Source organism: Schistocerca nitens, chromosome 2, assembly GCF_023898315.1.
Source record: "Schistocerca nitens isolate TAMUIC-IGC-003100 chromosome 2, iqSchNite1.1, whole genome shotgun sequence".
NCBI lineage: Eukaryota > Metazoa > Arthropoda > Insecta > Orthoptera > Acrididae > Schistocerca > Schistocerca nitens.
The window spans coordinates 705,419,277-705,445,213 of NC_064615.1; the positions used below are offsets into that span (position 1 = coordinate 705,419,277).

A 25,937-nucleotide genomic window follows, 5' to 3' on the forward strand; every position below is an offset into this window, starting at 1 on the left:
TCCCGGTAGGTTGAAATTTCTCTCATATTACAATAATAATAATAATGATCATCGTCATCATGAGAGATGCAGGTGGGTTGTTGTTACCTGTTTCTCCACTGTGGGCCAAAACATTATGACTGCCTGCTTAATAGCTTGTTTGTCCGTCTACGGAACGAAATACATCACTGTTTCTGCGAACTATGTTAAAAAAAATGGTTCAAATGGCTCTGAGTACTATGGGACTTAACATCTGTGGTCAGCAGTCCCCTAGAACTTAGAACTACTTAAACCTAACCACCCTAAGAACATCACAAACATCCATGCCCGAGGCAGGATTCGAACCTGCGACCGTAGCAGTCGCACGGTTCCGGACTGAGCGCCTAGAACCGCTAGACCACCGCGGCCGGCTGCGAATTATGTATCCGACAGTTTGTTGGTGGGTTTGTGGAGATATCTGGCGTAGATATGTGGCGTTAGATGTCTACGCACACGTCACGTAATTCGCGTAAATAACGGGCCGCTGATTTGCGCACGCAGTGACGGTGTCCGATAGGGACCCACATGGATCCCATACGATTTACATCAGGGGTATCTGGTCGCCGAGACATCAAAGTGAGTTTAATGTAATGCTCCTCACACCACTGTATCATGGTTGCGGCTCCAACATACGGACAACTGTATTGGTGAAACGTGATATCGTCGCGGAGGAAGACATCAAGCATGAAGGCATGCAGGCGGTTCGCAGCTGTCAGCGTGTTTCCGATTACTGCCACATGTCCCATGCAAGCGCAGGAGAATGTCTCCCTTAGAACTGCCGTTCACATCGACGACGGCGTTTGTGGATACGACTATAGATCTGGTATAGCCAAAATATGATTCTCCCGAAGAGCCGACACGTTTCCATTGATCGACTATCGAAACCCGATTGTCCCTTGCCCACTGCAATCGTAATTTACTACCACGAAAAACCAGGCGAAGTTGCAAATTTCACTTTTGTGTTTCAGGCCTGGTTTTTTTTTTCAAATCTTCGTAACATATTCAAAATGGTATTTCCGAAAATTTTAAAAAGTTGTCAAAACTGTGCAAACCAACAGTTACAGCACATAGAGATTTCATCATAATCTACACGCAAGCGTCAACTGAAAAGACTTGCAACTCGGTGGCCGAACTTCCCCAGATGGGGACACGTTTTGTTTTATTTTAAAGCATCTTCAGTGGAAACTGTAACAACACGGCTTTTTGTGATACACTTTTGTTTTATCTTCATCAACAGTTCGCATTCTCCACTTATTACTATAAACAGTTTTTATTCTTTTCGTTATTCACGGGTTTTTCCTTTTTTCTTTGTTTAATGCAGTCTTCACCCTCCACATTTATGTGGTGAGTTTTTGCACAACGCACTTTCGTTGCACTTAACACATTCCCGCTTCTATGTTGGGAAGTATCATTGTCCTCTCACCATTTCACGTGTATTTCTTTGCTATTGACGGATGAGCTCGTATTCTGTTTGTCTGATGGTCATATTAATTTAATTTTTTGCCTAATTTCTTTGCCTATTAATTCTCTTGTTACGCCTTTGTTCATGGTGTTGAATGTTTCCTCTGTTCTTGAGACAGTATAAACCCGATTCTATGATCAGATTTTCTATGAATGTTCATTTATTTTCATTTTTACATTGTGTTTTAAATCTTTCTGTAGTAGCTGTGGTTTTTTTATCTTTAAGTTAGTGTCCGTGAGGTTTATGAGGCGTGGGTAGAACATCTCGTATTCGATCTGTTCTCCCCCCATGAACCGTGGACCTTGCCGTTGGTGGGGAAGGCTTGCGTGCCTCAGCAACACAGATAGCCGGAGGGTATCTGTTGAGAGGCCAGACAAACGTGTGGTTCCTGAAGGGGAGCAACAGCCTTTTCAGTAGTTGCAGGGGCAACAGTCTGGATGATTGACTGATCTGGCCTTGTAACATTAACCAAAACGGGCCTTGCCGTGCTGGTACTGCGGACGGGGGGAAGCAAGGGGAAACTACAGCCGTCATTTTTCCCGAGGGCATGCAGCTTTACTGTATCGTTAAATGATGATGGCGTCCTCTTGGGTAAAATATTCCGGAGGTAAAATAGTCCCCCATTCGGATCTCCGGGCGGGGACTATTCAGGAGGACGCCGTTATCTGGAGAAAGACAACTGGCGTTCCACGGATCGTATCGTGGAATGTCAGATCCCTTAATCGGGCAGATAGGTTAGAAAATTTAAAAATGGAAATGGATAGGTTACAGTTAGATATAGTGCTAATTAGTGAAGTTCGGTGGTAGGAGGAACAAGACTTCTGGTCAGGTGAAGACAGGTTTATAAATACAAAATCAAATAGGAGTAATGCAGGAGTAGGTTTAATAATGAGTAAAAAATAGGAATTACGGTAAGCTAATACAAACACAATAGTGAACGCATTATTGTGGCCAGGATAGATACGGAGCCCACGCCTATCACAGTAGTACAAGTTTATATGCCAACTAGCTTCGTAGATGACGAAGAGTTGATTAAATGTATGATGAGATAAAAGAAATTATTCAGGTAGTGAAGGGAGTTGAAAATTTAATAGTCATGGATGACTGGAATTTGATAGTAAGAAAAGGAAGAGAAGGAAACGTAGTAGGTGAATATGGAATGGGGGTAAGGAATGAAAGAGGAAGCCGCCTGGTAGAATTTTGCACAGAGCATAACTTAATCATGAAAGTAGACTATACACATGGAAGGGGCCTGGAGATACTGGGAGGTTTCAGATAGATTATATAATGGTAAGACATAAATTTAGTAACATAGTTTTAAACTGCAAGACATTTGCAGGGGCAGATGTGGACTCTGACCACAATCTATTGGTTATGAACTGTAGATTAAAACTGAAGAAACTGCAATAAGGTAGGAATTTAAGGCGATGACACCTGGATAAACTGACAGAACCAGAGGTTGTAGAGAGTTTCAGGGAGAGCATTAGGGAACGAGTGACAAGAATGGGGGAAAGAAATACGGTAGAAGAAGAATGGGTAGCTTTGAGAGATGATATAGTGAAGGCAGCAGAGGATGAATTAGGTAAAAAGACGAGGACTAGTAGAAATCCTTGGGTAACAGAAGATATATTGAATTTAATTGATGAAAGGAGAAAATATAAAAATGCAGTAAATGAAGCAGACAAAAAGGAATACAAACGTCTCAAAAATGAGATCGACAGGAGGGGAAAAATGGCTAAGCATGGATAGCTAGAGGACAAATGTAAGGATGTAGAGGCACATATGACTAGGGGCGATATAGATACTGCCTGCAGGAAAATTAAAGAGACATTTGGAGAAAACAGAACCACTTGTGTGAATATCAAGAGCTCAGATGGAAACCCAGTTCTAAGCATAGAAGAGAAAGCAGAAATGTGGAAGGAGTATATAGAGGTTCCATACAAGGGCGATGTATTTGAGGACAATATTATGGAAATGGAAAAGGATGTAGATGAAGATGAAATGGGAGATATGATACTGCGTGAAGAGTTTGACAGAGCACTGAAAGACCTAAGTCGGAAGAAGGCCCTGGGAGTAGACAGCATTCCATTAGAACTACTGATAGCCTTGGGAGAGCCAGCCCTGACAAAACTCTACCATCTGGTGAGCAAGATGTATAAGACGGGCGAAATACCCTCAGACTTCAAGAAGAATATAATAATTACAATCCCAAAGAAAGCAGGTGTTGACAGATATAACATTATCGAACTATCAGTTTAATAAGTCACGTCTGCAAAATACTAACACGAATTCTTTACAGACGAATGGAAAAACTGGTAGCAGCCGACCTCGGGGAAGATCAGTTTGAATTCCGTAGAAATGTTGGAACACGTGAGGTAATACTGACCCTGCGACTTATATACTTATATTAGAAAATAGATTAAGAAGAGGTAAACCTACGTTTCTAGCATTTGTGGACTTACAGAAAGCTTTTGACAATGTTGACTGCAATACTCTCTTTCAAATTCTAAAGGTGGCAGGGGTAAAACCCAGGGAGCGAAAGGCTATTTACAATTTGTACAGAAACCAGATGGCAGTTATAAGAGTCGAGGGGCATGAAAGGGAAGCAGTGGTTGGGAAGGGACTGAGACAGGGTTGTAGCCTATCCCCGATGTTATTCAATCTGTATATTGAGCAAGAAATAAATGAAACAAAAGAAAAATTTGGAGTAGGAATTAAAATTCATGGAGAAGAAATAAAAACTTTGAGGTACATCGATGGCATTGTAATTCTGTCAGAGACAGCAAAGGACCTGGAAGAGCTTGAAAGGAGGATATAAGATGAACATCAACAAAAGCAAAACGAGGATATCGGAATGTAGTCGAATTAAATCGAGTGATCTTGCGGGAATTAGTTTAGGAAATGAGACACTTAAAGTAGTAAATGAGTTTTGCTATTTGGGGAGCAAAATAACTGATGATGGTCGAAGTAGAGAGGATATAAAATGTAGACTGGCAATGACAAGGAAAGCGTTTCTGAAGGAGTTTGTTAACATCGAGTATAGATTCAAGTGTCAGGAAGTCGTTTCTGAAGTATTTGTATGGAGTGTAGCCATGTATGGAAGTGAAACGTCGACGATAAATAGTTTGGACAAGAAGAGAATAGAAGCTTTCGATATGTGGTGCTACAGAAGAATGCTGAAAATTAGATGGGTAGACCACATAACTAATGAGGAAGTAATGAATAGAATTGGAGAGAAGAGAAATTTTTGGCACAACTTGACTAGAAGAAGGGATCGGTTGGTCGCACATGTTCCGAGGCGTCAAGGACTCACCAATTTAGTATTGAAGGGTAGCGTGCTGGGTAAAAATGGTAGAAGGAGACCAAGATATGAATACACTAAGCAGATTCAGAAGGATGTAAGTTGCAGTAGGTATTGGGAGATGAAGAAGCTTGCAAAGTATAGAGTAGCATGGGGAACCAGCATCAAAGCAGTCTCTGGACTGAAGACCACAACAACAACAACAATCTCCTGACAAACGTAACGATAGTAAGGAGTTGGACGTAATTATTCAGATAGCAAAAAAAAAATGGGTACCAAGTATGCCTAGTAATAAAACTGAACAAAAACTCCAGGAAAACATAAAAATAACACACGCACACACACACACACACACACACACACACACACACACACACACACACACATACTAACATCACCATTACTACACAACAAGAGAACGACACAGAAACTCAACAGACAAGCTGGTGCAGGCTCACTTACGGAAATAGACTGACACAGGAATCGGAACATTCTCAAAAAAAACAAGGAATAAAAATAGCATACCAAAGCAGAAACGTTACACAAAAGTCTTAAAAAGAAGGATCAAACTGACATCTACCAAAAATCTGGTATTTACCAAGTGCATTGTTGCAGCTGTGATACTCTATTCCTAGCACAGATAACTCTTTTGAAATAAAGTATAAACAACACAAAAAAACATCTAAATATGGCACCAGTCATTAAATATTTGCAGAACACCTCCGGCAAGAAAACCAACATCTTACCACAACAGAAAGGACATGAAAATAGTCAGACTCAGCAACAAGAAACATCAACAAGGAAACTACCAAATTCAAAAAACAATAATAGAGAAGAAACGCATAATAAGTGACCAGACAAACATTAGCAATCAGATGCTATTTAAATTAATAAAGCATTTTTTGGGAAAGACAACCCCAACAGACACCATAAAATAATATCATTCTACTGTAATTGTAAAGCAATAACTTACACACATAGTAGCTAATATACGTCAACTCACGTTACGTTACACACACACACACACACACACACACACACACACACACGCACACACACGCTCGCTCGCTTTCTGTCTCTCTCTCTCTTTCTCTCTAGTAGAAAAATAGAAACATTCAAAGAGTGTCAGCAGACGCTAACAAACTAAAGATGAGCGCATCCCGCAATAGCCAAACAAAGCACGCTAAATTGCGCGAGGACCGTGACACTTCACAAGGCAGAAATGGGAGTGCATGGTATGAAGTGCAGTGAAAATGCTGTGCTCAAGAACTCAATACATACTCGTGGAAGACGAAGAAGAATGCAGTTTAAAAAAACCACGAGCCATGAGTAAATAAAGAAATAAAAAGCTGTTTGTAGTAGTAAGTCAAGTATGCGAACTGTTGAAAATCATAACAAACACAATTGTAAGAGGAAAACCATGTTGTTACAGTGACCACTGAAGACGCTTTAAAATAAAGCAATACGCGTGTGGTGTTAATAAGATTTTTATTAGACTTGCTAAGGATGGTAGTCAACCTTGTGTATGGGCAACTGCGGGAAAAAAAGAGGCCGAAAAACAAAGAGGACATCATGACTTTGATTTTAAGCTTTCCACATAATTATTTATTTAATTTAAAAATATAAAATGGTGTCGTAATCTACTCATTGAGCGGTGTAATTTTACGTGAAAGATGTGACACAATAAGATAAAAACTGAAGTTAGAAACTGTGAGTTAGAGTAACTTGCGGCGCGCAAATTACTCTTAGTATATTCATTCAGTATTTGAAAATGAGAATACTAAACGATTTCTCCCCAGAGGGTTGGCTGCTCTTTGGTGGGTTCTTGCTTGGCTACCACGGGGCCTCCAGCCTTTGCAGCATCGTTTCCCTTCCGTGCTGTATCTCTGTTCTCTTACTGTTTTTTGCGGAACATGTCTGGGATGTTGTGGAAATGTGTTCTACATATTCAGTAGCTGATATCAGAACAGTGTCCCCACTGTTTTTTCGTTCCTTTTTTTCTTTTTTCGTTCCGCTTCTCCTATTCTTCCTCCGCTTAGATGTTTGAGATCCCTCTTCTTCTTCTTCCTCACTGTGCGTTCCTGAAGGCCAGGCCACGCGTCTGACGCAGAACGGATGACTGGGTTAACAAGTAGGATTCACACGTACCCCTGGTACAGGCCAGGCCCAGGAAGGGGTGATTGCCTGAGCTACCATCTTACCGATTGGTCCCTCTGTCAGGCTTTCGAGAGGTGTGACCTGAAGTGTGAACAGTCACCTAAGGCGTGTGTGGTCCCTTCCGAGGGGGACCTCCAGTTGGAAGGAGCGCGCCATCGGAGACACTGGCAATCATGGAGGATTTTCTCGCAATGAGCCAATTATCTTCACAATTAACGTCTACAGAACGTCCTGATCACGGTCAGTCGTTTGCTACGGTAAATCTGCATATTGTTCAAAAAGGTGTTGATGCAATTGCTGGCCTGCCAGCCGCTGTGGCCGAGCGGTTCTAGGTGCTTCAGTCCGGAACCGCGCTGCTACTACGGACGCAGGTTCGGATGCTGCCTCGGGCATGGAAGTGTGTGATGTCGTTAGGTTAGTTAGGTTTAAGTAGTCCTAAGTCAAGGGGACTGATGACCTCAGATGTTAAGTGCCATAGTACTTAGAGCCATCTGAACCATTTGAGCCAACTGCTGGCCATGTGAAATCCTGCTCTCATTTACGAAACGGCACTTTGCTTTTGGAGTCTACTCCTGATTCTCAAGCACAACAACTGCTTACAGCTTCGCTTCTCCACAACTACCCTGTTTGTGTCGAGGTCCGTCGAACGCTGAATTCTTCACGTGGTGTTGTTTACACTAGGCTGCTTGATGGTCCGACTGAGGTAGAAGTCCAAACGTACATCACTGATCAGGGTGTCATTGCAGTACACTGGGTGGTGAAAAAGGTGGATTCCTCCTTAGTATCCACAAATACCCTTTTTTCACTTTTGATAGAGTGGTGCTTCCGGCAAAGATCAAAGCAGGCTATAAAGTTATAACAGCCTGACCGTACATTCCAAACCCGATACGCTGCTGCTACCACACTCGAATGTCCTGTCGACATCCGGCCAAATGTGTACCCTGTCTTAGGGATGCTCACGAGAGTGATTGCTCGCCTCCTCATCCCCACTGTACCAACTGCAATGGGGACCATGCCGCCTCCTCCCGAGCTTGTCCCATGTATGTCGATGAGCATGCTGTCCAGGAGATCCACTGCAGGAAAAAGTGACTTACCTGATCGCTCATAAGTTGTTGGGTAGTCGGAAACCCTGGATTCTACCATCTGGCACTTACAGTACTGTTATTGTTGCATCTCGTTCCACGAAGGATGTAGCCACGCAGATATGCGAACTCAAATGCAGCACTGTGGTTGTGAAATCGTCCAGTGCCATGGTAGCATCGCCGTCTCCTCATCCAGCTGTGCAACAATCCACCAAACTTCCGCCTCACAGGGCGAAGCCACCTGCTACACAACCAGCGGGCCGGAAAGGGCAGAAGGAATACTCTTGCGAAGACTTCCTAAGACCTATAGTACTGTATCTGAGCATTAGAGGACTCTTTTTTTTTTACTTCTCTGCACTATAGCAAGCTGTCATTCATCACACCAAATAGAAATTCTGTCCAAGGCAGCCTCTATCCTTCTACAGACACTCGACAACAACGCGTCATCAGCTAATAATCGCAGATTGTTGTTTACCCTATTAGTCAGATCATTTATACATAGATAGAAATGAGCGATCCTGTCAGACCTCCCTGGGGCATTCCTGATAATGCGCATCTCTGATGAACACTAGCCGTCGAGGAAAACGTGCTGCGTCCTATCGCTTGAGAAGTCTTCGAGCCAGTCGTATATCTGAGAAGCTAATCCGTATACTCAGACCATGATTAAAGTCTGCAGTAGCATACCGTCTCAAATGCTGTTTGGAAATCTAGGAATATTTAGCCTGCCTGTTGCCCTTCATCTGTGGTTCGCAGAATAATACGTGAGAACAGAACAAGCTATGTTTCGAACGAGCAATGCTTTCTAAACCCGTGATGATCTGTGGATAGAAACTTTTCTGTCTCAAGCAAGTTTCTTAAATTTTAACTCAGAATATGTTCAAGATTTCTGCAGAAAACCGATGTTGAGGATGTAAATGTAAGTTAGCTATTGTATCAGAAGACAGGCGAGAGATTCCCCCCCCCCCCCCCCCCCCTCCTACCGAGTGAAATGCAGGGAGAAACAAATTCTATGTAGTGTCGAGAAGTGCCTCGAGAAGACATCTGTTTTTCTTGAAGAGAATAGCCACCAGTCATTTGGTGTAGGATGGCGGCACAATCTTCTCGTAATAGGCCTAAACATGGTCGCTTCTGCTTATGCATGACAAAAATTATTTTATTTTTAAATTATATAATACGAATATGAATACAAATAAAATATAGAATAAATGTGGAAAACAGTAAGCATAAATGACTATGTTACAAACAAGAGTTGTCGGCAGAGAGGATCGTTGCAGTTTCTCAGAGTCGTCAGTCGCCATTTTCTGCTATATCTGAAGATCCTTTTCGTTTCGTTTTTGTTATGTGTGTGCCGGCCGCGGTGGTCTCGCGGTTCTAGGCGCGCAGTCCGGAACCGTGCGACTGCTGCGGTCGCAGGTTCGAATCCTGCCTCGGGCATGGATGTGTGTGATGTCCTTAGGTTAGTTAGGTTTAAGTAGTTCTAAGTTCTAGGGGACTGATGACCACAGCAGTTGAGTCCCATAGTGCTCAGAGCCATTTGAACCATTTTGTTATGTGTGGGTGGAGTCAAGCCGTGCAACGGCTGCCCATTTGTCGTTTCACGCGACTCCCAGCTATAACGGAAAATCTCTTACTGTTTTTCAGAGCTAGTAAATTCATATTTAAAGCGTAATTCTATGTGCTCAATCGACAGTACTATCACAACTGGTTTAGAGCTATATACAAAACAAATATCTTTAATGAAATGAGTGCAAGGCACTCCAACAGCAACTGAATGGGATCTGATCTTCACAAAAAGAACAATTTGACGCGACTACGAATACAAAATAACGTATTAAGCAACATTTATTTATGAGAACAGAAAGAGATTTTTCCGTTGTCACTTGGCGCTGCGTGGTACATAGGAAAACTCGTTGTTTGGGTGACTTTCTAACAGAGGTGAAATTTCAGAATTTCAGTGGAAAGCTTAGAAAAAAGTGCACATGATATTTTCTAGAAAACAATGCATTTTTTTGAATGTTCATCGAAATGTATCAAAGTTTAAACTGTACGACATGCTTGCTGTGACAGACGTAACTATGACGGAAGTTTCTTGTTCCAAATAGGTTGCGGAACTTGTCGAACGGCAAATAACAGCTCCAAGAAGTTGTAATTATTATTTGGGGTTCATTTTTGTCCCCCTTTCCTTTGTAATGAAATCGTGGACAAGAACTGCAGAAAACTGAAGCTTGCAATTAAATGCTTTCATCGTAGCGTCCAAGGCTCTCACTGTCCACGGAGAAACCAGAAAAAAAGCGAACTGGATGGCGCACATGCTTGTTAGCAAGTGTCCATAAACAGGGGCCGCGTGTGGACGGCCTTCAACTTGCAAACATCTGAAGCGCGCGAGGCGCGTCTCTGGACTTTGATCTGCACTGTTCACTGCTTGCTCCTGTTACGACACACGCCACGCGCGGCTGCTGCGCTGCAAACATTCCGAATGGAAATAAAATAAACTTGTGTTTGTGTGGAGCATTCGTTCCCGCAGCTAGGCGAACACGTGGCTAAGAATGTGCGTACAAAGCGTGCACAAAACATCGTTACACGACACTTTGTTAGCAGTTAAATGTAATATTCTCTCGGTCTGTTAGACTGAACAAGACGGATAGTTTATAAAACGACCTGTTGTTCCTTCAGTATTTTAGTGGTTCCCAAACATAATGAATTCTAATACATCTACATCTACATTTCTACATTTATACTCCGCAAGCCACCCATCGGTGTGTGGCGGAGCGCACTTCACGTGCCACTGTCATTACCTCCCTTTCCTGTACCAGTCGTGTATGGTTCGCGAGAAGAACGACTGCCGGAAAGCCACCGTGCACGCTCGAATCTCTCTAATTTTACGTTCGTGATCTCCTCGGGAGGTATAAGTAGGGGGAAGCAATATATTCGATACCTCATCCAGAAACGCACCCTCTCGAAACCTGGCAAGCAAGCTACACCGCGATGCAGAGCGCCTCTCTTGCAGAGTCCGCCACTTGAGTTTGCTAAACATCTCCGTAACGCTATCACGGTTACCAAATAACCCTGTGACGAAACGCGCCGCTCTTCTTTGGATCTTCTCTATCTCCTCCGTCAACCCGATGTGGTACGGATCCCACACTGTTGAGCAATACTCAAGTATAGGTCGAACGAGTGTTTTGTAAGCCACCTCCTTTGTTGATGGACTACATTTTCTAAGGACTCTCCCAATGAATCTCAACCTGGCACCCGCCTTACCAAGAATTAATTTTATATGATCATTCGACTTCAAATCGTTCCGCACGCATACTCCCAGATATTTTACAGAAGTAACTGCTACCAGTGTTTGTTCCGCTATCATATAATCATACAATAAAGGATCCTTCTTTCTATGTATTCGCAATACATTACATTTGTCTATGTTAAGGGTCAATTGCCACTCCCTGCACCAAGTGCCTATCCGCTGCAGCTCTTCCTGCATTTCGCAACAATTTTCTAATGCTGCAACTTCTCTGTATACTACAGCATCATCCGCGAAAAGCCGCATGGAACTTCCGACACTATCTACTAGGTCATTTATACATATTGTGAAAAGCAGTGGTCCCATAACACTCCCCTGTGGCACGCCAGAGGTTACTTTAACGTCTGTAGACGTCTCTCCATTGATAACAACATGCTGTGTTCTGTTCGCTAAAAACTCTTCAATCCAGCCACACAGCTGTTGTGATATTCCGTAGGCTCTTACTTTGTTTATCAGGCGACAGAAAAAAAAATGGCTCTGAGCACTATGGGACTTAACTGCTGAGGTCATTAGTCCCCTAGAACTTAGAACTAGTTAAACCTAACTAACCTAAGGACATCACAAACATCCATGCCCGAGGCAGGAGTCGAACCTGCGACCGTAGCGGTCTTGCGGTTCGAGACTGCAGCGCCTTTAACCGCACGGCCACTTCGGCCGGCTCAGGCGACAGTGCGGAACTATATCGAACGCCTTCCGGAAGTCAAGGAAAATAGCATCTACCTGGGAGCCTGTATCTAATATTTTTTGGGTCTCATGAACAAATAAAGCGAGTTGGGTCTCACACGATCGCTGTTTCCGGAATCCATGTTGATTCCTACAGAGTAGATTTTGGGTTTCCAAAAACGACATGATACTCGAGCAAAAAACATGTTCTAAAATTCTACAACAGATCGACGTCAGAGATATAGGTCTATAGTTTTGCGCATCTGCTCGACGACCCTTCTTGAAGACTGGGACTACCTGTGCTCTTTTCCAATCATTTGGAACCTTCCGTTCCTCTAGAGACTTGCGGTACATGGCTGTCAGAAGGGGGGCAAGTTCTTTCGCGTACTCTGCGTAGAAACGAATTGGTATCCCGTCAGGTCCAGTGGACTTTCCTCTGTTGAGTGATTCCAGTTGCTTTTCTATTCCTTGGACACTTATTTCGATGTCAGCCATTTTTTCGTTTGTGCGAGGATTTAGAGAAGGAACTGCAGGGCGATCTTCCTCTGTGCAACAGCTTTGGAAGAAGGTATTTAGTATTTCAGCTTTACGCGTGTCATCCTCTGTTTCAATGCCATAATCATCCCGGAGTGTCTGGATATGCTGTTTCGAGCCACTTACTGATTTAACGTAAGACCAGAACTTCCTAGGATTTTCTGTTAAGTCGGTACATAGAATTTTACTTTCGAATTCACTGAACGCTTCACGCATAGCCCTTCTTACGCTAACTTTGACATCGTTCAGGTTCTGTTTGTCTGAGGGATTTTGGCTGCGTTTAAACTTGGAGTGAAGCTCTCTTTGCTTTCGCAGTAGCTTCCTAACTTTGTTGTTGAACCACGGTGGGTTTTTCCCGTCCCTCACAGTTTTACTCGGCACGTACCTGTCTAAAACGCATTTTACAATTGCCTTAAACTTTTTCCATAAACACTCAACATTGTCAGTGTCGGAACAGAAATTTTCGTTTTGATCTGTTAGGTAGTCTGAAATCTGCTTTCTATTACTCTTGCTAACCAGATAAACCTTCCTCCCTTTTTTTATATTCCTATTAACTTCCATATTCATGGATGCTGCAACGGCCTTATGATCACTGATTCCCTGTTCTGCACTTACAGAGTCGAAAAGTTTGGGTCTCTTTGTTATCAGTAGGTCCAAGATGTTATCTCCACGAGTCGGTTCTCTGTTTAATTGCTCGAGGTAATTTTCGTATAGTGCACTCAGTATAATGTCACTCGATGCTCTGTCCCTACCACCCGTCCTAAACATCTGAGTGTTCCAGTCTATATCTGGTAAGTTGAAATCTCCACCTAAGACTATAATATGCTGAGAAAATTTATGTGCAATGTATTCCAAATTTTCTCTCAGTTGTTCTGCAACTAATGCTGCTGAGTCGGGAGGTCGGTAAAAGGAGCCAATTATTAACCTAGCTCGGTTGTTGAGTGTAACCTCCACCCATAATATTTCACAGGAACTATCCACTTCTACTACACTACAGGATAAACTACTACTAACAGCGACAAACACGCCACCACCGGCTGCATGCAATCTATCCTTTCTAAACAACGTCTGTGCCTTTGTAAAAATTTCGGCTGAATTTATTTCTGGAATTAAAAATAGCTTGTTATAAAGGTGATGTCCCTATATACAACCGAGACCAAAGAGAAAAAACACAAATGGGTCTTTTGTAAATATAACAAAGTTATACAAATTGGAGAACGAACTTCTTGCGATGTTCCGTGTATGTGAAGTAGTGCTGTACGTATTATGGCAAATGACTGACTAGAGCACTTTATTTTTCTCTAATACCAGTAATGTAAACAAAACGTTTATAGCACTATCTTTTAAGCTGTGCGACGTTGTCTATATAATCGTACCAGTTACTAAAACGTTGAATCAAAATCGTGTCCCCCCCACCAAGAGGCGGATCGAGAACGCTGAAGTTCTACTACTCCTTTCCTAGTTGACAAATTTGGGGTGACGATCACTTATTCACTTCGGTTGCGCCGCCTTACATTGGTATACAGATTTCGATTGTGGCGTCTTACCTCGGTACACGGAAGCCTCAACGTGTTTGTGGTCTCTGCTTCCAGACACCCAGTAGAACATGGCAAACTCTGTAAACAAATTCTCCAGTAATCGCGCAACTACCGCCCGTCGTGTTCGAAAATATACATCCGTATCTTACGCTCCACTATAAGACCTAGATACCGAAACAGAATGCTTCGAATGCAGTCCAGTATACTACAAATATTGTGCCGATGAAGAAAGGCTTGTTAACTCATCATTCTGAAACGCAGTTTTACCGATAATTTCACTTGCCATTTGTTGGCATCCTTCGCTTCTATAACTGAATGTAACCGTTATCTTCGCCCAACGTTTATGTGTTTTTATCCTTCTGACTAACACGTTAATTATATTGTGATACATTTATTTGTATTTACTTAGTTTAATGGGCGCATTCAAGGCAATAGCACTTCAGCGCATCATGAAAAATGCATGAGAACAAAATTAAAAAATTGCTGAGGCAACTGTCGGGCCGGCCGGAGTGGCCGAGCGGTTCTAGGCGCTTCAGTCTGGAACCGCGCCACCGCTACCGTCGCAGGTTAGAATCCTGCCTGGGGCATGGATGTGTGTAATGTCCTCAGGTTAGTTAGGTTTAAGTAGCTCTAAGTTCTAGGGGACTGATGACCTCAGATGTTAAGTCCCATAGTGTTCAGAGCCATTTGAACCATTTGCATCTGTCCAACTGGAATGTTATACAATTTTTACACTGTATAATGGTATAAATTACGATCGTACAAAATCCCGTATCTTTGATGAACTCTCCTCTAGTTCAAGGAGTCGTGAAGTTGTGCACACAGGTGCAATCAGAAAGTCATTTCTGGTCTTCAGAAAATATTCTTTGTTATAATCATGCTTTGGTTTTTGATGCCCTAAAAGCAGGTATGTCTGCAGAGCACGTGAGATTTGAGTTCGCCTGTTTACGTAAATTAAAAAGTCGTGTATTAGCTGGGCACATAACTTGTCACATTTTATAACGTTATCTTTGTAATCATTCATATGTTCTCCTCTTGGTGATGGATATATTTTGGATAAGAAATGCCGTGTGCAGTGGCCGCGCGGTTTGAGGTGCCACGCCACAGATTGCGCGGCCCCTCCCGCAGGAGGTTCGAGGCCTCCCTCGGGCATGAGTGTGAGTGTTGTTCTTAGCATAAGTTACACTACTGGCCATTAAAATTGCTACGCCAAGAAGAAATGCAGATGATAAACCGGTATTCATTGGACAAATACATTATACTTGAACTGACATGTGATTACATTTTCACGCAATTTGGGTGCATAGATCCTGAGAAATCAGTACCCAGATCAACCACCTCTGGCCGTAATAACGGCCTTGATACGCCTGGGCATTGAGTCAAACAGAGCTTGGATGGCGTGTACAGGTACAGCTGCCTATGCAGCTTCAACACGGTACCACAATTCATCAAGAGTAGTGACTGGCGTATTGTGACGAGCCAGTTGCTCGGCCACCATTGACCAGACGTTTTCAGTTGGTGAGAGCTCTGGAGAATGTGCTGGCCAGGGCAGCAGTCGGACATTTTCTGTATCCAGAAAGACCCGTACAGGACCTGAACATGCGGTCGTGCATTATCCTCCTGAAAAGTAAGGTTTCGTAGGGATCTAATGAAGGGTAGAGCCACGGGTCGTAACACATCTGAAATGTGACGTCCACTGTTCAAAGTGCCGTCATTGCGAACAAGAAGTGACCAAGACGTGTAACCAATGGCACCCCATACCAACACGCCGTGTGATACGCCAGTATGGCGATGACGAATACACGCTTCCAATGTGCGTTCACCGCGATGTCGTCAAACACGGATGCGACCATCATGATGCTGTAAACAGAACCTGGATTCATCCGAAAAAATGACGTTTTGCCATTCGTGCACCCAGGTTCGTCGTTGAGTACACCATCGCAGGCGCTCCTCTCTGTGATGCAGTGTCAAGGGTAACCGCAGCCATGGTCTGCGAGCTGATAGTCCATACTGCTGCAAACGTCGTCGAACTTTTCGTGCAGATGGTTGTTGTCTTGCAAACGTCCCCATCTGTTGACTCAGGGATCGAGACGTGGTTGCACGATCCGTTACAGCCATGCGCATAAGATGCCTGTCATCTCGACTGCTAGTGATACGAGGCCGTTGGGATCCAGCACGGCGTTTCGTATTACCCTCCTGAACCCACCGATTCCATAGTCTGCTAACAGTCATTGGATCTCGACCAACGCGAGCAGCAATGTCGCGATACGATAAACCGCAAGCGCGATAGGCTACAATCCGACCTTTATCAAAGTCTGAAACGTGATGTTACGCATTTCTCCTCCTTACACGAGGCATCACAACAACGTTTCACCAGGCAACGCCGATGAACTGCTGTTTGTGTATGAGAAATCTGCTAGAAACTTTCCTCATGTCAGCACGTTGTAGGTGTCACCACCGGCGCCAACCTTGTGTGAATGCTCTGAAAAGCTAATCATTTGCATATCATAGCATGTTCTTCCTGTCGGTTAAATTTCGCATCTGTAGCATGTCATCTTCGTGGTGTAGCACTTTTAATGGCTGGTAGTGTGGCTTAAGTAGTATGTAAGTGTAGGGACAGATGACCTCAGCAGTTTGGTCCCTTAGGAATCTTATCTTTTTAATAAGAAAAGAATAGAACAAGATTCTGTGGCTTTTACAAACAGGCAGAAATCAATTCCCATGACTTTTTCTGCTTTATTTCTTGCTAACAAGTGTTAAATCTCTTTGTCGATCCTGTAGATCGGCACAAATGCTCGCTCATGACCATCACCGCAGTCAAAATCTGTTATCATTGTTAAATACAACAGTGTGGCCATATTTGGCATTCTTGATTTCTGACACGCCTACAGTCATTGAATGTGTGGAGATACTTGAAAATGGTGTAAGGCCAAAATTGTACGACAGTACAGAAAATAAAACAAATTCCTGAGTTGCAGACGGCATAGAATCTTTGGAAACCGCTAAGTACAAAGTTGTTCGCTTCATCCCTCCAGTGACTGCATCATACTACATAGGAGGCGAGGTGCAGACTGATGTGAACGGAAGCAAATCGTAGCCGTGCTACTAGCAAGTGGTTCTGACATTGCTAACTGACTCTCTGGGCGCAGTGTTATTCCTAATTTGTGCTGCAGTCGCTATGCGCAATTGATACTCAGCTGGTGCTACATTCAACGGCGTCGAGCAGTTACTCGTAGGACCATTCAGCCTGGCACAGACTTAAAAACACCACTTCGTCGAAATTCACTTTCGTAATGGTCCTCAATTCACTTTCCTCATCAGCTTCGCCCAAACATGTCAACAATGTTTGCTAACACAGTGGTCAATGTCAATCTGTTTTACCAGGTAATGATCATCTGAACGTCTCTCTGCTTCTCGTAACAAGCTTCAGTGCCAACCCCTTGAACATAATTCCATGGACTGCGGGCAGCCCTGTACGTAGTTGACGTTTCTAAGCCGTACCTTTTTCTTTGTGAGTCTGTCTTCTGACTCCTTTGATGCGATCCGCCACGACATCGTCGCCTTCACTAATCTCTTCATGTAAGAGTAGCTGCATGCCTGTCTTACACCCTTTTTAGTCCGACCACTTAACTCTTTGTTCTTGTACGCATACTTTATTACCCTCATTTTCCTGTAGTTTACTCCTATTTTTCTCGGAATTTTGATCATCTTGCACCATTTCACATTGACGAACGTTCTTTCTAGGTCGACAAATCCCATAGGCCTGTTTTGTTACTTTTTCAATTTCGCTTCCAGTATCAAGCGCAACGTCAGAACTGCCTCTCTCGTCGTCTAACAGATCCAAAATTATCTTTTCCATTCTTCTATATATTGTAAGTAGCTTTGACGCATGAGCTGTTAACCCGAATGTGCAATGTTTATCGCACTTACCTGCCTTTCCTCTCTTCGGAGTTTTGTGGATGATATTATACCGAAAGTCTAATAGTACGTCGCCAATCTCGCAGATTCTACTCGACCTTCACGCCAAGCTATTTTTTATTCCAGAAAATAGAACGCACCTGTAATGTATTAGAATCCATCAAGTGTAGGAACGAATAAAATATTTAATAACTTTCCCCATGATTTTATAAATTCTAATGGAAAATTATCTGTCCGTTCTGCCTTAATGTCAAATCTTCCAGAGCTCTTTTGAATTCTGACTCTAGTACACGATCCCGTACGTCTTCCAACCGACTCCAATTTCTTCTTCTATCACATCAGACAATTGCTGCCCCTCATTGAGGCCTTCTGTACTCTTTCGACCCATCCGCTTTTTTAAGTGCTGCTTCTCATTGCTCTGTTAATATCACCAAACTTACTTTTAATTTCATCGAAGGTTACTTTGAGTTTTCCGTATACGAAATCAGTCATCCCGGCGATCATTTCTTTTTCGATTTCTCCTCATATTTCCTGTAGCTATATCGTCTTGGCTGCCATGCACTTTCCATTTATTTCATTCTTCTGTGATTTTACTGCTGTATTCCTGTCTTGCCCTGAACATTTTGTTCTTTCATTCGTCGAGCAATTGAAATATCTCTTCCGTTACGCAAGGCTTCTTCGCAGTTACCTTTCTTGTACCTATGTTTGTCCGTTCCACAACCCTGATTGCCCTTTTTAGAGACGTTCACTCCTCTCCCACTGAACTGCCTAATCTGGAATTCTTTATCGCAGCATCCATATCCTTAGCGAAAGCCTTTCATCATTCCTTAGTATTTCAGTATACCACTTCGTTCCACAATGGTTCTTCTTGATGGTTCTGTTAAACTTCAGCCTACTCTTAATCGTTACTAAATTGTTACCTGAATCAGTGTCTGTACATGGATACGGCTCACAACGCAATACCTGATATCGGAATCTCTGTCTGACCGTGATGTAATCCAGCTGGAATCTTCCCTTATCTCCAGGTCGTTTTCAAGTATACTTCATAGTCTTGTGATTCCTGAACAGACTACCCGCTATTACCGTCTGAAATTCCTACTGCCAAGCCTATATTCTCCCGTAACCCATTCATTTATTCTTTTTCCTACAACCGCTTTTCAATTCCCCATTATTATTAGATTTTCATTTCCCTTTACAAACTGAATTACCCCCTCAGTATCCGCATACACTTTCTTTTTCTCCTCTTGTGCTTGCGACACACTTACTTCATAAAGCTTCATTCGTGTTTTTCTGTGTATCTTTTTCCTACCTGTTTACTGTTCGTCATATGTTTTCCAAATTTTGCTTTCTTGTCTATGTCTGTCATGTTGGTATCAAAGTAATTGACCTGCGCTACTTCTGCATTATACACCATTATTTTTGTACTTACGGGATCACATCCTAGAAAGGCCATTCTTTTGGTTTGCTTTGTAGATATAGTCATATTTTGGACTGTTTTGCTTAAAAGGTAATCCTTTTTGCAGGTAATTATCTTTTTTTTAAAATTGAGATCGCCTAAATATAAAACGCACTACACTAAAAAGAGCTGACGAAACGCTACACGCTTGTCTGACCTCCCTGTTAGTGATTATAGATGCTGCCAGCTCTCCATTATACTCGTATCTTACGTGATTCTTTTTTTGAGTTATGTCAGTCTTGTGATTGTTTTAATGCGGCCCGCTACGAATTCTTCTCCTGTGCCAGCTTCACTTCAGTGTTGTACCTGCATCCTTCATCCTCAGTTAATTGTCGGATGTATTCCAATCTCTCTCATCGCCAGCAGTTTTTACATTCTACAGTTCTCTCTGGTACCATGGAAACTATTTCCTGGCGTGTTAACACATGTACCGTCATTCTGTGTATTCTTATATGTTTTTAGGGTGTTCGTTGGATGGAATGGATACCCTCCTTTTTCATTATGCACCAATTGTTCTGTATTAACTCAGGGGAATGCTTTTTCCTTTTTTTTTTTTAAAAAAAAGAAGCTGTTTTATTACGAATACTGCAGCTGTTGTCGATCTTCCTCTATAGAAACCCGTTTATGCGTCACAATAAACGTGTTGATATTAGGTTAGCGGGTAAAAGCCAAGAAAGGCAACATTGATGTGCCAAAAAAATGTGTGTGAAATTTTATGGGACTTAACTACTAAGGTCATCAGTCCCTAAGCTTACACTACACACCGAGCGAGGTGGCGCAGTGGTTCGCACACTGGACTCGCATTCGGGAGGACGACGGTTCAATCCAGTCTCCGGCCATCCCGATTTAGGTTTTCCGTGTTTTCCCTAAATCGCTTCAGGCAAATGACGGGATGGTTCCTTTGAAAGGGCACGGCCGATTTCCTTCCCCATCCTTCCCTCACCCGAGCTTGCGCTCCGTCTCTAATGACCTCGTTGTCGACGGGACGTTAAACACTTATCTCCTCCTCCTCCTCCTCCTAAGCTTACACACTACTTAACCTAAATTATCCTCAGGACAAACACACAGTCCTCCCGAGGGAGGACTCGAACCTCCGCCGGGACCAACATTTTGATGTGCCAGCAAGTTTCTTTGGCAATATTATTTCTGTCGACGAACGTTTCCACACTCAACTATTTCTCACCAGCGTGTAACTTTCTTTAAAAATATGTGACTTTTTGTTATCCAAATTTACTGTGTGATGTGTTGTTGTGAAAATGGTGTGCTTAATCAGTTTTTCTGTAACCCAAAGAAAAATTTAACCACTTAATCTGGAAAACGAGTATGTAATGCCTGTAATGAAATCAATCCCTCTGGAGTTTCCTCAGTCTCTTGAGCGCCGAGTTCTATGGCCCTGTGCAATAAACTGATAAAATTCCCTATGCAAATAATGAAATACATTTTCCTTAGCTCTTGAGTCGCAACGGATGTAATCTTGGTATTCTATTCTCTCCACAGTAGGCATACAAAATATTCAGTCTTCGCTCAGCGAAGTGCAATACCGGGTGTAAAATAGCTTCACACAAATAATGTCAGTAGATTAGTTGATAAATGAATAAGCTTGCGAATGTTGAGTGATAATTTTGTATATTGGCTCAGCGCTGTGCAATGCTGCCCACATTGAAACTGTTACAAAAATTGATACTTTTCTGATTCTCGTACATTAAATTATTTTACTCTGATGGAAAAATCATTTCTTTTAAAAAATATTCATTGGATTTAAATGAACAAGATGTGGAAGAGGATCTGGTACTAATAAGGGGATATGCCAAGACCGAATTATTTACTTCAAATGGGTCAAATGGCTCTAAGCACTATGGGACTTAACTGCTGAGGTCATCAGTCCCCTAGAACTTAGAACTACTTAAACCTAACTAACCTAAGGACATCACACACATCCATTCCCGAGGCAGGATTCGAACCTGCGACCGTAGCGGTCGCGTGGTTCCGGACTGAAGCGCCTAGGCCGGCCGGTGTGGCCGAGCGTTTCTAGGCGCTTGAGTCAGGAACCCCGCTGCTTCTACAGTAGCGGGTTCGAGTCCTGCCTCGGGTATGGATGTGTGTGATGTCCTTAGATTAGTTAGGTTTACGTAGTTCTAAGTTATAGGAGACTGATGACCTTAGATGTTAAGTCGCATAGTGCTCAGAGCCATTTGAACCATCTGAAGCGCCTAGAACCGCTCGGCCACAGTGGCCGGCAAGAATTAGCAAAATCCACATTGCGCTGCTGCATACTTAAAACTAAGTATACAGAATTTCATTACCTTAAAAAACTGTACTATGCTGTGTCCATAGGCCAACAGCTAGATTCTCACAGCTAGCCACTAGTTTTAAGTCTTACATCCTGCCAGTAACAAAGTGCAACGACAACTGCTACTGCGTTCTGCGCGCCCCTACTTGCAATCGATTCTGCCACTCAGGCAACATCTTTGGTTCAGTGGTGTCAGAGATACAATGTCTTCTACACGTGATAATCATTTCATGTCATTTTTCGTGAAATATATTTGAAAATCGGGCTCCACGTACAAGTGGATCCCTCGCAGGAGTTACGGACTTCTTCCTTTTGGGCTGTTAGTGGAACTATTATTATTACTGAGGCTGTGGGACGTGCTGGCGCCCCCTGCATGTGGAGCCGTGGAGGCGTGCTATCACGCACCGCCGCTGTACATCTGGCCGGCTGTATAAGCAGACTTCCGGTCGCGGGCAAGGTCAGGGAGCGGTGTGTCTGGGCCTTGGTAGGCGGCAGCCCACTCAGACACTTGCTGCCGCATTGTCCGGGTCACAGGCCGGCCCCCACCACCGCCCTGTGCATCTCTCCACTTTATCCCACTGGGCATCGTACGTTGCACAGGACAAAGTACGCTGCGCCGGAGACTGGCGCCTCAAAAGTCCTCGCCATAAATCTACAGCTGTCAACATGTAGACTACCCCCAAATATTTACGTAAACCTCGTTATAATTACGGCAGGATTCGCACTTCTGATTTGTTGTATATCTCTCGTCAGCCACACTGATAGCAACATTTAAATCTCATACTATTATGTTCACGGTTGGAGAGATTTGTTCACGTTTTGGCGAATGTGGCACCAGGTGTGCCACCTCATGTACTTGCTCGTAGAATCCATCAGATTTTTTTCCTTTTTTTTCTGTGGCGCAACGGACTGAGCCGAAAGAAAGTCTCTGAAAACCATACATATTAACACTTGTCAACCGTAAAGGATCGCCGACATAGTTTTAACTGATACTGACCGGTAGATAGAGACCGTCAAAAGCATAGACCGACAAACTATGATTTCAACTGTGAGTTTATTCCGTCAGGCTGAGAGATAACATGCATCATTCCAAGCATACGATACATCGAAAACAAACCAAGCTCAATTAGCCTAGTCTATGGCAGTTAACTGCTGTGTCGTCCGAACAAGACATAGCCAGGACAAAAGAACCACAAGCGCAAAGATGCGAGCTGGTGCAGTGCCTTAGAGACTCACCACTTGGGCGAGTTCCACCAGCACCACGAGCGGCGTTGAGGATGAAGATATCGACTTCGCCTCGGCCAATTGCCAGCCGAGTACAATACGTCAATGACCGGACGACAACAGAGAGAAGCCTACTCGGAAGATAGAACAGCAGCTTTCGCCCACTTGTTTGTAGACCATCGTACAGGGCTAACTTAGACAGCGAACCCTGAGAAGTGAACAGACAGTTGTAAATTGCATTGGCTATGTACTGTGAAGTTTACTTACGATTATTTGCACTTAGTATCTTTTTTGTGTTATATCAGATGCAGCGTAGCAGACTTGAGTATTCAACTAGTCCCAAAGATAAGTAAACCTTTTAACTCACTTCTGTGACTTTGTTACTAATTTGTTGGAGTGTTGTGGAACGTTCGTTCTCTTATCCTGTTACATGACCCTGGGACACAGCTGTGGATAATGACAGGGAAAAATTGTCTTAGCGGTGTACTGCACCAGAAGCCGTTTCAAGAACTCACAAACTCCGCCTATTGTAACTACAGTGGCATCTCGGCATCCCCATCAGTACCGAAGGAGGCTTTACAAAACTGGCGACGAGGGTTTACAAAATTAACCTTTTTCACCTCGCACCTTTGCATGTTTGTTAGCAGTAAAATTTTCTAACTGCTCACCGCCTTCTCAGTAGTGGTGATTTATATAGTAGGAAAATACAAATATTATGAAACAGGGCTATAGCGAGTTAAAATACATAATTATAATAGTTACCAAAAACTGTAAGTAATTTTAAAACCCTTACAGTCCACGGTCCACCATGAAAGATGAAACGCCCACTAGCGGCCGGCAGAGACCACGTTGACTACCACTGGTCTACGGTGAACTGATGGAATCATTGTTTCCCTGACCGTAGGCAGTGAGCTAGCAATTAATTACACTCTAAAACAATCTTGTCTTACATCTTACAAACCGCTTACTATAGCACCGATTACTACTTGTAAATGTCTGCTCCCTACGTTGGTTCTACACAAAGCGAGCTAGCCTGGGACGCTCTTGTAGCGGTATGAGGTCGACCGAGAGAGGTGGTTCATTGGTTAGCACATTGGACTCGCATTTGGCAAGACAACGGTACAAATCCGCGTCTCGTGCGTCCTCGATGAAGATGGGGCGTTAAACCCTTCTCTGCCTTCCTTCTTCGACAAGGTAATACCAGCGTCCACTCTAGTTCTGTGGGGTTCGTTCAGACTTCGACAACTGTAGACACTGATTCGCACGAAGATCGCGTGCTTGAATAGTTCGAGAGCGTTTCGCTATTAGCTCCCTTGTTCGGGGATGCAGGGAAGGGTGTTCCTTGGACGACAAACACGGCGTGGCTCTCTCCGGCCAGCCTGTGCGTTTGAAAACGGTGATTCGTACAGCGGTGCAGAGTCTTACTCCCTTCAGGACAAGTGAAGTCACAAGTAATAAATGATTTGGACACTGATAAGGCCCTTGCATAAACTAGCTCGCGGGTTTTCCGACTAATCCTCGTCACACCAGTCGGCGTCTACTCCCGCCATACTTTAATTAGTCCCACTAACTGCCGTACCAGGCACTAACTCTGACTTGGGAACTATTGAGGAATTCCTAGCAGAGAGTACACATCACGCCGTCCCAATTGTACGCTCGACGTTCTTCGCTTTTGTATCTCTCTCGCCTGCTTTTTACCTACAGTCTTCAGTTTTGTGACTGGCACGATGTGACCCGCCACGAATTCCTCTCCTGTGCCAACCTCCTCATCTCAGAGTAGCACATCCACGTTACGCCTCCAATTTTTTCTTGGATGTATTCCAATCTTTGTCTTTCTCTACAGTTTTTACACATGCATGAGCTATAAAACTGATTGTGCGATAGTTTTCGCATTTATCTGCTCTTGATATCTTCGTAACTGAATGGATCACTTGCTATGTCCATAGAAACGTATAATTCTCTAAACTTAGTACAAGCTTTGTAATTCGATCTCTGTTCACTGTTTATTGCGCCCCACAGAGGGTAACTTGGGCTGCTATATTCCATCACTGAATTTATTGCTTGCTTAGTGTTTACGTCGGTTCTAGTTGGATATATTTTAGGGTTTGGTATTTTGGATTATTATTGATTGTTATGTGTTCTTTGTTCTCCTCTTTCTCTTGTGAAATTATTTTTGGTGACTTGTTCTTGCCACCTTTATTGTAAATGTAGTGAAATTCAGAGCGGCAGATTATCTTATCGTGTGGTCAGCTGTGTTAGATACTACATTCTGCGTTTGGCTGAGTGCTCTATACCTTCTTTGTCTCACATTGCGCATCATCAGGTTTTGCTTAAATTGGTTAATAAATATATTTAAACACTAGCTATTCTCAGCAGCGCGTTGCTATGGCTGTGTGGATCAATGGAACAGAAAAAAAAGAAAAAGTGCACTTTTTAATATGTATGGAAAGTGGTTAGACGTCCTTATCTGCTTCTCCCCCCTGTGTCTGTCCATTTCTCCTCACCCTTTTCTCCGTCTCGCCCTGTTCCCTCTCTCTCACCCTCTATCTCCTCCTGCCACTCTCTTTGTCTGTCTCCTTATTTCCGCTTTATATGATGTACGTGTCCTCCAACCCCTCCATCTCCTGTTCCCCCGTCCCTCTGACGTTGAGCCTTGTTCACTGTTACTGTAATGGAATGTAGTCGAATGAAATCGGGTGATGCTGAGGAAATTAGATTAGGAAATGAGACACTTAAAGTAGTAAAGGAGTTTTGCTATTTGGGGAGCAAAATAACTGATGATGTTCGAAGTAGAGAGGATATAAAATGTAGACTGGCAATCGCAAGGAAAGCGTTTCTGAAGAAGAGAAATTTGTTAACATCGAGTATAGATTTAAGTGTCAGGAAGTCGTTTCTGAAAGTATTTGTATGGAGTGTAGCCGTGTATGGAAGTGAAAAGTGGTCGATAAATAGTTTAGACAAGAAGAAAATAGAAGCTTTCGAAATGTGGTGCT

At 43.1% G+C, this 25,937-nt stretch overlaps 1 protein-coding gene across 1 annotated transcript in view; it reads right to left on the reverse strand.

The window, feature by feature from the left end:
- Positions 1–25,937, reverse strand: part of LOC126236871 (uncharacterized) — an 85,288-nt gene that overhangs the window by 51,090 nt on the left and 8,261 nt on the right. The window contains exon 2 of the mRNA XM_049946490.1: positions 22,957–23,152. The gene's annotated coding sequence lies outside the window, so the exon portion shown is untranslated. The remainder of the gene's footprint in view (positions 1–22,956; positions 23,153–25,937) is intronic.